Genomic DNA, 13042 nt, shown 5'->3' with positions numbered 1-13042 from the left:
AATCCAGCTTCTAATCCTGTGCCCATATTGGAATTCAGGAGTGTACATGTGAATCCTCACAACCGCCCTGTGAGGTGGGTCCGATTGAATGAGTGACTGGCCAAGGTCTTCCTAATAGTAATGCCTAATAGCCATTCACAGTCCTGTCCTGCTTGGCTGGCTGGCTGGCTGCTGAGGGGTTCCCCCAGTTCTTATTGGCACACTGAGCTCAAGGAGCCTGGGGCTGAGTCAATGAATCTGGTGTGGGATTTGAATTCAGGAGCCCGGGCTTCCGCCCTGTAAATACTCAGGGTGATCTGATCCTCATCCTTCCCTCCAGCCCCGTAGCCAGAAATTTTGGATTGGTGGGGCATGGGGGAATTCAGTGAGGCAGCAGGGGCGGGAGAGGGGCTGCCCCATGCTTTCCTTGATTTCCAAGATGGCAGCCACCCCTCCCGCAAGATTGAAAGGGCCTGCTGATCAGCCGGAGGGCCCTTTAAATCTTGGGGGAGGGGCAGCAGCTGTTGTGGGGCGTGACTCTCGGTTGAGGGGGCGGAGCCCCGAACTATCCCACGGTAGCCAGGGGTCTGCTTCCCTCCAGCCTCAGTGGTTCCCCTTTCCAGGCTCAGGGTGCGTCCCTGTGAGGAGGAGGAGGAGGAATAGGAGGAATGCAGGGCGCTCTCAACGGGCACCGCAGCCCCCTTCTCTCCGGAGCACCTGCCAGCCCCGCAGGGCAGGCCCGCGCGGCCCTGCTCCCACACTGCGGCGGAGCGGAGGAGGAGGCGCAGCTGGCCGGAGGGCCCGCGGAGGGGATCCCCTGGGCGCCCCAGTCCCCCGATCGCCCTTCCGGCAGGTGCCCCGACGGCTTTGCGGTTGGCTGGTTGCGGAGCGCCACCTGGGCCGCCGGGCGCAGCGCTCCCCCCGCGGGGGCGGGCGGGCACGCCCTGCCTCCCCCGCCCAGAGCCGCCCTTCCCCGCCTCACCTCCCGCCTGCAGCTGGAGCAGGCGACGCCCAGAAACGCCACCCTCCGCCGCCACCACCATCATCCCTGTTGTATGGGAGTCTCCACGGCTTTCCCTTTCCCCGAGAGGCAGTATGGTATAGTGGTTAGAGCAGTTATGTCCTCTGCCATATGTGTCTCTCTGACCTGCAAAATCCCAGGGCGGCAATAGCAGAAACGCCCCTCGCCGCTCGCCCTCTTTCCACCTCCTCCTCCGCCTCCTCCCCTTCCTCCCCGGGCTCTCCGCCTCCGTCCCCCCCCCCCCCCGGACGAGGAGGGCGGCCAGGCGGGGGAGGGCTGGCCTCGCCCGCCCGCCCATGTGATTAAATGTCTCGAAATCTGCTTCTGATTTCCTCTGGGAGTTGGAGACACCCCCCCACCCCGCTCCAATCCGTGACTTTATTGAAAGCTTTTTCGCTCCATTGCAAAGCAGCCGCCGCCGCCGCCGCCGGGGCTCAGTTTCTCCACTGTTGCGTTTCTCGCTCTCTCTCCCCCCCCCCTCCTCCTCCTCCTCCTCCTTCGCCCTCCCTCCTTCCCTCCCTCCCGGCAGAGCAGCCCTTCATTGGGCAGTCGGCGAGGGGGAGCGAGAGAGGAGCGAAGCGGCTGGAGGATCCCCGGGCAGCGGGCGAAGGATTGAGATCCACACGGCGGGGCTTGGAGCGGCGTAAAGAGCGGCTCGGCTCAGTTCCCCTTTCTGCACCCAGCGCCACGAGCGTCTCTCTTTCCACGTTCCACCCCTTCGCCGTACAGCCAAGACTGGTTTTTTCGACTCTCTGGTGGGATTGCGCTCCTTTGACATCTCCGGGCTGGGGGCTACAAGGCAAACTTTCTACCTGTTCCGGGCACAGTAAGTCGCTTTCCTTTCTTCCCCCTAACTTGTTCAGGATTCTCTCATCGGAGAGACTGGTTTTAGATCCTTTCCCCCCCCCTTCCACAGTATTTTAAAGACTTGTTTATATGGAAGTGGAAAAGGCTCCCCCCCCTCTTTTTTCTTTTTTGCTTACTGCATGGGTTAAGACTCTGCTTTTCCACACCCCCACTGTTAATTCTTCCCTTTCCAAGTTAAATAGGATTTAATTGGGGTTTTTAAAAAAACTTTCCTTTCCATCTCTTCTCTCTCTTGTTTTTCTTTCCCCTCCTCCTTTTTTTATTTCCTGTGTAATCCTTTCATAGCTTCATCTTGGAATTTCAATAAAGAGATGGAACTTTTACAACCATTTCCATTGGGTCAAATGGTAGCTATGATGTGTGTGTATACACAGAAACGCACAAGGTGTATGGCTGTGTGGTGAGAAAGGGTTTTGGATTATATAACGTATTGGCAGCTTTTGGCCATGGTGTCTTGTGAAATACCTTTCTGTTGGGTTTGATGGATAACTTTCCTGTAAGGGAAGGTGGGTGTACTTAGCGGAGTACGGCAACAGTTGGGCAGGTTCTGAATTGAAACTTGGAGAGGGTGAGGCAACGAGAAGAGGTGGGTGTGTTCTGATCCGACTGAGGATAAAACCACGTTCTGGTGCTCCATGGCTGCAGGTGGACACTGGGAACGGTTTGTGGCTTGACACTGGCTTGGGCATAATATCATATGCGCTTGGGAGACCGCTTTGCTGAGTAGAAGTTTTGCAGATGGTGTGCATATGTGTGCACGCAGATCCACGCATAGTCTGGTCTCTGCCCCATTCGAACACATGTGCAAAACGGGATATTTGTGTGCGCGTGTGCATAGGGGGACCAGATGTCTTTGGAAAGATCACCCCTTACCCCGTGCTTTGGGAACAGGCACAGTCTGCTGGACTCCTGAGCAATGTTCCCGCTAAGCTGTGGAGTCTTGTGAGCAAAAATTCTACTTTGTGAGCTACTGGCATTAAAGTTGTGAGCAAGCAATTTGGCTGCTGCATCAATTAGTTTGCTCTGGAGCCCTCCTTCCTGAGCTAAGACCAAAATGTGTGAGCCGGAGGCTAAACAACTGTGAGCTAGCTCACACTGACTCAGCTTAGAGGGAACACTGCGTCCTGAGCCAGCCCCTTGGGAATGAGTGAAGCTTGTCTGAGGGCACAGGTGCAGTCTCGTGCTAGCCGCCTACCCGCTTCTGCTGGGATGGTGGAGGGGCCTTTTCCCTCTGAAACATGCCAGTCTCCTCTCTCTCCAGTGGAAGAGGCAGTGCGATTCCTAGAGCATCCCTTTCTTTTTGGACTTTTGGTCTGGCATCCTGGTGCTTTTGGACAGGGTTGAGTTCTCGAAGGCCCCCTGACCCTTGTTCCTGCAGACATGGGTGCATGTCTGAGTTAGTGTGAGCCGGCTCACAGTTTTTTAGCCTCCGGCTCACCCATTTTTGTCTTCGCTCTGGAAGGGATGGGCTCCAGAGCAAACTGATTTATGCAGCAGCCACATCATTTGCTCACAACTTTAATGCCAGTAGCTCACAAAGTAGAATTCTTGCTCACAAGACTCCACAGCTCAGAGGGAACATGGGTGCCCTGTACCCCCCAGAGCAGGTGGATCTAGTAGCTCTCTCGGGAACCGCATCAATCCTGTGCGTACAGATCCTAATCTAAAGATCTTGCCTCCCAGTTTCCCATGACATGTGTCTTTGAACCCATGCTAACTCACCCTTCCCGCGCCTCTTAAAACTCTATAGAGTTCTTTCCTTCATCCTTATTCCCAGGAGAATAGAAGCACTGATTTAATTAAAAGGGTGAATATGTCTGTTGGCACTGTAGAGTTGGCAGGTGGTAGCTTTAAAAAAAGACGCCGTCTGAAGCCGGGGTCATTAAAAAGAAGAGTTGTCACCTGAATGCTCCACGCAGCCCTTAAAACAGGACTGCCTCCTGAACGGGCTTGTGTTTCTCAAAGTAAGGCATGTGTGTGTGTGACATTGCAACCTGGTGGGAGGCATGATCTGTGCTCCGTTTTGGGTCGTGGTCTTTGCAAGAATGCGCTCCCCGCTTTGTGGAAGTTCCTTATTGCTAGATGACACTTTCAATTTGCAAAATGCGGTACAATCTTCAGTCTGGCCTCAAAGAACCCTGAGAGGCGGTTCGGCAGTGTTAGCATTTAATAGCTGGATGTTGGAAGTGAGAGAGAGAGAGAGACTTGGGTTATGTGTCTGTTGTAGCAGATTCATGCTGGACTCGGATCAAGCAGGGCTCAGACCCCCCCCCACCCTGAAGGGGGCAACCTGGGGGGGGGACAAAATGCCGTGGACCCAGCTCATCCTGGGGGGCCCATGGAGCTAACCCAGTCGTGTGATGTGTGTGAATATGATCGTTTGGGTTGGGTCTGGGCGGAGAGAGGTGGGTGGACGGGATCTTGGCCTGGGAGCTGGGGGCTCACTGGGGGATGCTGGCCCAGCTGCTACCTACCTCACAGCATCATTGTGAAGATAAAATGGAGACAACAACACCGTGTACACTACCTATAATGAAAACCAGGGCTATTTTTGGGCAGGAACGCACAGGAACGGAGTTCCGGCTGGCTCCTGAGTTGGCCACGCCCAGCAGGAACTCATTAGCATAATAGGCCACACCAAACAGCAGAAACACGTTAGGATTGGCTACATTAGGGGTGTGTGGCCTAACATGCAAAGGAGTTCCTGCTACAAAAAAAGCCCTGGGTTTGGACAACAAACAAGGTAAACAGAATAAGAAGCAAAAGGTGGGTGTGGCTGGATGACCACACTTTTCTGGTAACATGGGGGTGCGGCCTAATGTGCTAATGAGCTGTGCTGTCAGGGGGTGTGACCCGATATGCTAATGAGTTTCTGCTGTTGGGTGTGGCCTATTATACTAATGAGTTCCTGCTGGGCTTTTTCTACAAAAAAAGCCCTGATGAAAACAGAAGCAGGGAGGCCGTGGTGAAATTGTGGTTCATCTCCACACCTCTTAACTCTTCAGTATCTGGACTGATTTGTCTCTGTCAACATATTGGCTATGGTTGGCACAGTTGCTCTGTTTGTAAAGGTACTTGTCTTTCGAATGTCACTTTGGAATGTTGTACCCATCTTAACAGATATAGCAATGCATTTTCCCCCCCTGCGGTTAAGTCGCAGCTGACTCATGGCGACCCCTCATGGGGTTTTCAAGGCAAGAGACGTTCAGAGGTGGTTGGCCATTGCCTGCCTCTGCGAAGTGACCCTGGTATTCCTTGGAGGTCTCCCATTTAAATATTAGCCTGCTTAGCATCTGAGATCTGACAAGGCTATCCAGGTCAGGGCTGGCAATGTCATACTGCACAACTAAAGACTTTCGCATCCCCCTCCCCCCAGTTGTGTAGTTTGGTGTAGTGGTTAGGAGTTTGGCGTAGCCAGTCTTGTGTAGTGTAGCACAGACTCTCATCTGGGAGAACAGGGTTTGATTCGCCACTCCTCCACATGCAGCTGCTGGTGTGACCTTGGGTCAGTCACAAGTTCTTTCAGAGCTGTTCTCTCAAGGGCAGTTCTCGAGAGAGCTCTCTCAGCCTCCACTACCTCACAGGGTGTGTGTTGTGGGAAGGGAAAGGAGATTGTGAGCCGCTCTGAGACTCCTTCGCGTAGTGAGGGGCGGGGTATAAATCCAATCTCTTCTACGCTTTCTTTTTGTGTGTTTGTGTGTATTGTGAGCGGTTTTATGCTGTTTTGACTTATGCTATAGCAACAGCAAGCCTATGGCAAGTTATGCATACCTTCTGTTTGTATTTTAAACTAAGAATTGGCACCTCACAGTGTAGCAAACCGGATACAAGGGCATTCGTCAGATGTGAATCAGGCGCAAATGCTTTTCCCCACACAAGCAAATCAGTAGGAAAACTATTATGAATGAAGCAGTTCAGTTTGCTTCCATCCATTTGTTGTCACCTTTGCGTCTCCCTTTCCTCCTCTCCCTTTGTCCCGCCCCCACCGTCAGAATCTGTAGGTTCCTTGGGGCAGGGATTTGTCTTTGCACATATGGTTCTACATAAAATACCACCTACATTGAAGTACTATATAAGCAATAATAATTCCTCCCTTTTTTCTTGTCCGATTGCTTCAGCCCTTCCAACGTGCATTCAGCAGTTCTTATTAATGGCAGGCATCTTTTCAGAGTCTCCCCCTTTTGCTGTTCTGCACCTACGTTTATTAAACTACAAAGGCAGCCAGTTCAGTGGCTGCATGCCAGTCCCGCTCAGTTTAAAAGGGTGACAAAGCACAAAACCTGCCCCTAAAAAGGAAACAATAGCCCAGTTATTTGGGGAAAGCAAACTTGTGCATTAGCAGTAACATGAAAAGGAAAGCTCTCAGAGTTCCTGGAAGCAGATTGCTAAGGGCTGCAACGGGGGAGTGCCACTCAGTGCGAACGCAAAGGCATTCCAGTAGCAAATGGTTTCCTCTGCCTTAAGTGAATCACCCAAGGTCATGCAGATAGTCTGTGGCTGCAAGGGATTTTTATCATGACTCTTCCTGAACCCAGTCGATCGCTTCCAACCAACAAAACATGCCTTCTGTCTCTCAGCAGACTTGCCAAGTGAACTCATTGTTATCGGGACAAGGCTAGAGATTGTGTCAGACAGCTGTCAACGAGGCTTAGTTTTTACCTAAGCTTCCAGCCTCGGAGATCTGAGTGATCGCTGTAAAGATGGAAGTACTTCTGAGAGCATGCAGAGTGCATTTCTCCTACCTCTGAGCCACAGTTACCAAATCCCGAGGCATTTGGCATTAGGGGAGGTGGCATGGCCGTTGTGGCAGGCCCAGGCCCACCCCCCACCCTGCTCCACACACCTCTCCTTTTACAGGTTAGCTCTCAGCATAAAGAGAGCAGCTCTGGTGCAAAGTCCCTTTAGGGGGTGTCTCTCCAATCCATGCTGGAGAAATTAATTGCTGAGTTCTGGCTTCAGAGCCTGTATTAAAAAGTTCCCGCACTGGAATATTTCTTTTGCGATGCCGGCCAACAGTACCTGTTTTACGGCACCTGTTCGCTTAATATGTGTTTCATTTCTCTTGGCACGGACTGCATTTGTTCATAATACTTTGGAGCGTATACGCTAACGCCTGTCTGTTTTTAGAATATGCCAGCCTGCTCGCCTGTTTTGGAAGCCGGCTCGCCTCCGTTCTGCTAAGGTGTGCTGATTCTGTTTCCAAATCCTAGAAACGTGAATATTTTTGGGGGAAGGGGACGCAATGTTCCCTCTAAGCTGTGGAGTCTTGTGAGCAAAAATTTTACTTCGTGAGCTACTGGCATGAAAGTCGTGAGCGAGTGATTTGGCTGCTGGAGCCCTCCTTCCTGAGCCGAGACAAGAATGTGTGAGCCAGAGGCTGAGAAACTGTGAGCTAGCTCACACTAACTCAGCTTAGAGGGAACACTGAAGGGGAGAGGATCAGTGAGCAAAATATGTGTAACTAAAACTGTGCGTAACTACATCTGTGTGTAACTGAAAAGGTGGGCTATAGGGAAAATTTGCATTGGGAGTTAACACAACATCAGTTAACCAAAGCTGCACTGTTGGGTCTGTATAATTTAAAAGGTTTTGACTCAAAAAAAGTGGTCCTGATTATTTGTTTTTATTTATTAATTTAAAATATTAATATCCCGCTTTTCCTCATGGCTCATGTTGGCTTACAAATCACAGTTAAAAATACAGAATAAAATACCCCCCCCCAAATGACGCCACCCTAAAAGATACCCACAGTCTGTACCCCAATAAAAGCCCTGGAAAGGGAAGTGGCCTGTTAAAAATGTCTAAAGGCCGCATGGGTTTGTCCTTCCAGGGACAGATTGGCCACCAAAGCCTCTGGGAGGAGTTCCGATAGGCTGACGACCCCTGCGGGGGGGTCCCCGTGGCCCTTGCTCCTTTCAGGGTGGCCCATTTAGCCACTGCTGTGGCAAACCTGCGGCCCTCAGCCCCTGTAGTGTGGATGAGCAGACAGCCACAAAGAAGCTGGCCGGGTGGGCCCCTGCAGGGAGCCCCATCAGAGAGCAAGCCGGCTGCACGGGCCCTGCCTGGGGGGGGCGAAGCAGCTGCCGAGCTGTGACACCAGTGAGGGCCTGCTTCTGCTCCTTTCTGCCCCGGGGGTGGGGGGGCTTCCCAGTCAGCCCCACCAATGTTTCCTCTAAGCGGTAGAGTCTTGTGAGCAAAAATTCTACTTTGTGAGCTGCCGGCATTAAAGTTGTGAGCGAGCGATTTGGCTGCTGCATCAATCAGTTGGCTCTGGAGCCCTCCTTCCTGAGCGGAGGCAAAAATGTGTGAGCCGGAGGCTGAAAAACTGTGAGCTAGGCTCACACTAACTCAGCTTAGAGGGAACACTAAGCCCCACCTCCTTTCATGGAAGGAACTGCCCCTTCTGAGGCCAGGAGGTTCTTCTGGGAACACGAAGAAGAGGGGCGTCATCGTATATGAAAACTGTGTTTGCAGACAGGTCCCTCCGGCAGGCAGCCCGGTTGACTGCAGTTCCCCGATCGAATCCAGTTGGTGGCAGACGTTGGTTCGCTGCTGCGTAATGTGTGAAGCAGTCCTTCTTCGACAAATCTTCAGTGGGCCATGTTGCACACACACCCCCTGCGTCCTAGCTCCCTGGTTTACTCTAATGGAACACAAATGTGGCTGTTTTCTTTGGTCCCGACTCTACCTTTCCCAAGTTCTCTACTGGCAAGTTCCTGTGGGGAAGGCTATTCCCCATCTCTACTGCCAGAGCTGTTTATTTCCCCCCCCCCTCTTTTATGCCTATTTGTGTAGCTTGACTATTTGTTTTGTTTATCAAAAATATTTCTATCCCGCTTTCCTCGTATTCAGAACAATTCAGGTAATTTGAAACGGTCACTTTTAAAAAAAAGCAGCCACCTTGGTTTGTCCCGAACCAAAGAAGTAAAATCAACAGTCATAAAGCAAATTATCAGAAGAGGCATCGTTAAGGGGACCAGGATATATATATATATTTTTTTAAATGCAAGTGGAAACAAAAAAGATTATTTGACTAGCGCCTGAAAGCCATCCGTGAAGGCACCAGGTAGACTTCATGGGGGAGGGAATGCCAAAGGTGTGGCACCACCGCCAAGAAGTCCCTGTTCCTGATATGATTCTTTGATATTTACCTACCGCCTCAGAGGGTGGAATTATCCAGAGAAAGATGATCAGAGGCAATTAAGCTTGATGACTAAAGGGAGCCTCCGTCTTCAGAAGTTGCATGCCTGTCTCAGCTCTAGGAACTGACTTTGGAATAGGCAGGGAACCCTCATTGCTTTCCCTTCCAAAGAAAGGTTTGGTATGGTGAAGGAGAAGGTGGTGTGGCTTTGGCACGTAAAATCCCCGTGCATATCATAGGGAACCGTGGGGCTGGGAGTTGGGGAGGGAGCCTTCCTGACCTTTTCCTCAGGGCCTGGAGTTCAGCAGTGTTTTGGGAGAGCAGGCAAGAAAAGGCGGGCAGGAGTAGGCACCAGGGGTACTGACTGCGGGGCAGGGGGGGGTCAGGGTTAGTGAAGAGGAGTCACAGGCACCTCGCTGCCCATGAAGATTTTTCAAACAGATTGTTTTTTCTATTCCCGATATTACATTTTGCCTGACATTCAGGCACAACATGAAGCTGGCGGACAGAATGCAAGTGAAACGCATTGTCAGTAACGGGCTTCCTTCCGCTGTACGTGCAATGCCTTTGCATGCCAGCCCCGTGCTTGTCCTTAGCGGATAAAGTTTTGTCTTTAAGCTTCCAAAATGTTCATTAAAGGTAAAGGTAAAGGTTCCCTTGCTCGAAAGCCAGTCGAATCCGACTCTAGGGCTGCGGTGCTCATCTCCGTTTCCAAGCCGAAGAGCCAGCGCTGTCCGAAGACATTTCCGTGGTCATGTGGCCGGCATGACTAAACACCAAGGCGCACGGAACGCTGTTCCCTTCCCACCAAAGTGGTACCTATTTATCTGCTTGCAATTTCTTGCTTTCGAATTGCTAGGTTGGCAGGAGCTGGAACTAGAGTCGGGAGCTCACTCCGTCATGCGGCACACTCGGGTCTTGAACTGCTGAACTACCGACCTCCCGATTTCTTGCTTTCGAACTGCTAGGTTGGCAGGAGCTGGAACTAGAGACGGGAGCTCACTCCATCATGCGGCACACTCGGGTCTCGAACTGCTGAACTACCGACCTTCCACAGCCTGCAGTTCAGCGTCTTAACCACTCAAGCCACCGCAGCTCCTCAAAATGTTCATTGCATCCATCTTCATTTTAAAAAGCCCTACCTCTTCGTTAAACTTTACATAATAGGCCTTCACAGAAGAGCCCCCTCCACCCCCACCCCCCGTCATGCGGCACACTCGGGTCTCGAACTGCTGAACTACCGACCTTCCACAGCCTGCAGTTCAGCGTCTTAACCACTCGAGCCACCGCAGTTCCTCAAAATGTTCATTGCATCCATCTTTATTTTAAAAAGTCCTACCTCTTCGTTAAACTTTACACAATGGGCCTTCACAGAAGAAGAGCCTCCTCCACCCCCACCCCCGCCACACCAGATAGCTTTGTTCCTGGATGCGATAAGGCCAAAAAACAAAAACCTGCAGCAGAGATGCAGCAGCAACTATACTGGGGGGGACGACACCAAATCCGGCAGCCACAATGTGTGGGATCAGAGCAGTGGCCATAAAGCTCTTTGCATACCAAGTGCTATTCTCAAGGACACGTGACGCAGCCAAACAATGCGGCAGGAATGTGTGAAGGGGTTTAGGATGGCTGGGCGGGGATTAAGGTCCTGTAAAGCAACAAGTGGGATGCTATTAAACGTTAATAAAAGGCTTAGTGTCCAGGCGGCTGCTGGAGCCGTGCCCCCAGCACCCAGGTGTGTCCGAGAGAGGCCATCGCTCTGCCAAACAACCTCGCCCACAAAGGAGTTCAACGGCAAACTGTGCTTAGAGTTAAACCCTCCTTGAAAACCTGTCTCCGGCTTTCAGCCCCCTTCCTCGTGCAGGTGCAGATGGTCCAGGGAAGGTTAAAACTTCCTCGCTTTCGCTTCTTTCTGGCTGTTACTTCATAGGCATGGGGGGGGGGAGAGACCGGAGCTCAGGGGTGGAGCAGACTGTGTGCATGCGTGCGAAAGGTCCCAAGGTCAGTCCTGGGGATCTCAAGGCTGTGAAAAGACCTGAGATCTAGGAGAGCGGCTTCTAGTCAGAAGGCCCTGACAGTCGTGAGTGGCCGTTGTTCAGTGGCAGAGCATTTCCTCTCCACTTGGAGAGGATCCCAGGTTTGGTACCCCGCATTTCCACTTACAGGATTACTGGTAGCAGGTGCTGCCTGAAAACCTGGGGATCCACACTCACGAAGCCGCATGGATCTGAGGTCTGACTTAGTTTAAAGTCGCTTCACTTGTTCATTTGCCCGATTCAGTCTATGCCTCCATTTCCCATCCTGTATGGATCAGGGCTATTTTTGTGTCCAGGGAAGGTTAAAACTTCCTCGCTTTTGCTTCTTTCCGGCTGTTACTTCAGAGGCATGGGGGGGGGAGACCGGAGCTCAGGGGTGGAGCAGACTCTGTGCACACGTGCGAAAAGTCCCGAGGTCAGTCCTGGGGATCTCAAGGCTGTGAAAAGACCTGAGATCTTGGAGAGCGGCTTCCAGTCAGAAGGCCCTGACAGCCGTGAGCAGTGTTCCCTCTAAGGTGAGTTAGTGTGAGCTAGCTCACAGTTTTTTAGCCTCCAGCTCACACATTTTTGTCTTAGCTCAGGAAGGATGACTCCAAAGCAAACTAATGTATGCAGTAGCCAAATCGCTCGCTCACAACTTCAGTGCCAGTAGCTCACAAAGTAGAATTTTTGCTCACAAGACTCCACCGCTTAGAGGGAGCATTGGTGAGTGGCCGTTGTTCAGTGGCAGAGCATTTCCTCTCCACATGGAGAGGATCCCAGGTTTGGTACCCCGCATCTCCACTTACAGGATTACTGGTAGCAGGGGCTGCCTGAAAACCTGGGGATCCACTCTCATGAGGCCGCATGGATCTGAGGTCTGACTTAGTTCAAAGTCGCTTCAGTTGTTCATTTGCCCAATTCAGTCTATGCCTCCGTTTCCCATCCTGTACGGATCATGTCGACAATTCGATGTGGACACACATTCCAAGGGCAGAGGACGTGAAACGGTCCGGAAAACAGAATGCTTCAAGCGGCGGCTTCTGATTCATTCTGCCACCCTTTTGGAATGCGATGGGTTGCGTGTGCAGCCTGTGTAGAGCTGCTGGCTCGGGCCGTTCCTCAACAACCTGCAGTGCCCTTTGAATTCTCTGCGGGGAAGGTTGCAAAAATGAATTTGGAACTTCCAGTTCTGACTCCCCCAAAACAGTAGTTTGTGGAATGACCCTGAGAAGATAAACTACCTACGCAGGAATGGTCTTATCTTTTAGTGTTCAGTATAGTGCACAGAAGAGGGCAGGCACGCCATAAAACACACAGCAGCATCTTTTAGCAGATGTGCCGTTACTGCTACTATCTCCTTACGTTAAGAGGCGTCCCTAATCTCATGGAAGGCCTTGGAAGGCTGGGAAAGTCGTCATTTGGCCCGTCAGTTCTGTTGCTGGACTGCTCAACGGATCATCTCTCATTTGACTGCAGAGTCTTGAAGTCAAGGATGTGTGTGTGCCGGGGGACCCCAGATAGCAGTGGCGGGAGGGAGGCCCCCTTCCTTGCCCGGCCCTGCAGGGGTCAGGATCCCATGGCCCTCGTTTTATAGGATGGGCGTCTCCTGCTTTGCAACTGTCTGCAGAAATCTGCCTTGTCTGGGGATTGTCCATCTCCAGGGCGCCTCGGCCACGCAGTCTGGGATCTAAGGAAGGGTGAGGCAGTGTGGCGTGATGGTTAGAATGTTAGGCTAGGATCTATTAGGCTAGGGTCCGAGAGGTCTGGGTTCGAATCCCCTCTCTGCTGTGAAAGCTCACTGGGCGACCCTGGGCCTGTCACACACCCTCAGCCTCACCTACCTCACACTCTTGTTGCTGTTGAGAATTAAATGGGGGAGATCAGAACAATGTAAGCTGCGTTAGTTTCCCCGATGGTATAAATGAAGGAAGGAAGTCACTCGTAAGCAGAGCTTTTTTTTGTAGAAAAAGCCCAGCAGGAACTCATTAGCATAATAGGCCATACCCAACAGCAGGA

At 51.8% G+C, this 13042-nt stretch overlaps 1 protein-coding gene across 1 annotated transcript in view; it reads left to right on the top strand.

The window, feature by feature from the left end:
- Window positions 1-1665: 1665 nt before the first annotated feature.
- LOC107105646 (netrin-3) overlaps window positions 1666-13042 on the top strand; it is a gene marked incomplete at its 3' end in the record, with an annotated part of 120657 nt that continues 109280 nt past the window's right edge. The window contains exon 1 of the mRNA XM_015405647.1: window positions 1666-1826. The remainder of the gene's footprint in view (window positions 1827-13042) is intronic.

Source organism: Gekko japonicus, unplaced genomic scaffold (genome assembly GCF_001447785.1).
Source record: "Gekko japonicus isolate JY-2015 unplaced genomic scaffold, Gekko_japonicus_V1.1 scaffold1192, whole genome shotgun sequence".
Classification (NCBI taxonomy): domain Eukaryota; kingdom Metazoa; phylum Chordata; class Lepidosauria; order Squamata; family Gekkonidae; genus Gekko; species Gekko japonicus.
Note: the sequence above shows the minus strand (reverse complement) of the source record. Positions and strands in the feature narration are given on the sequence as shown.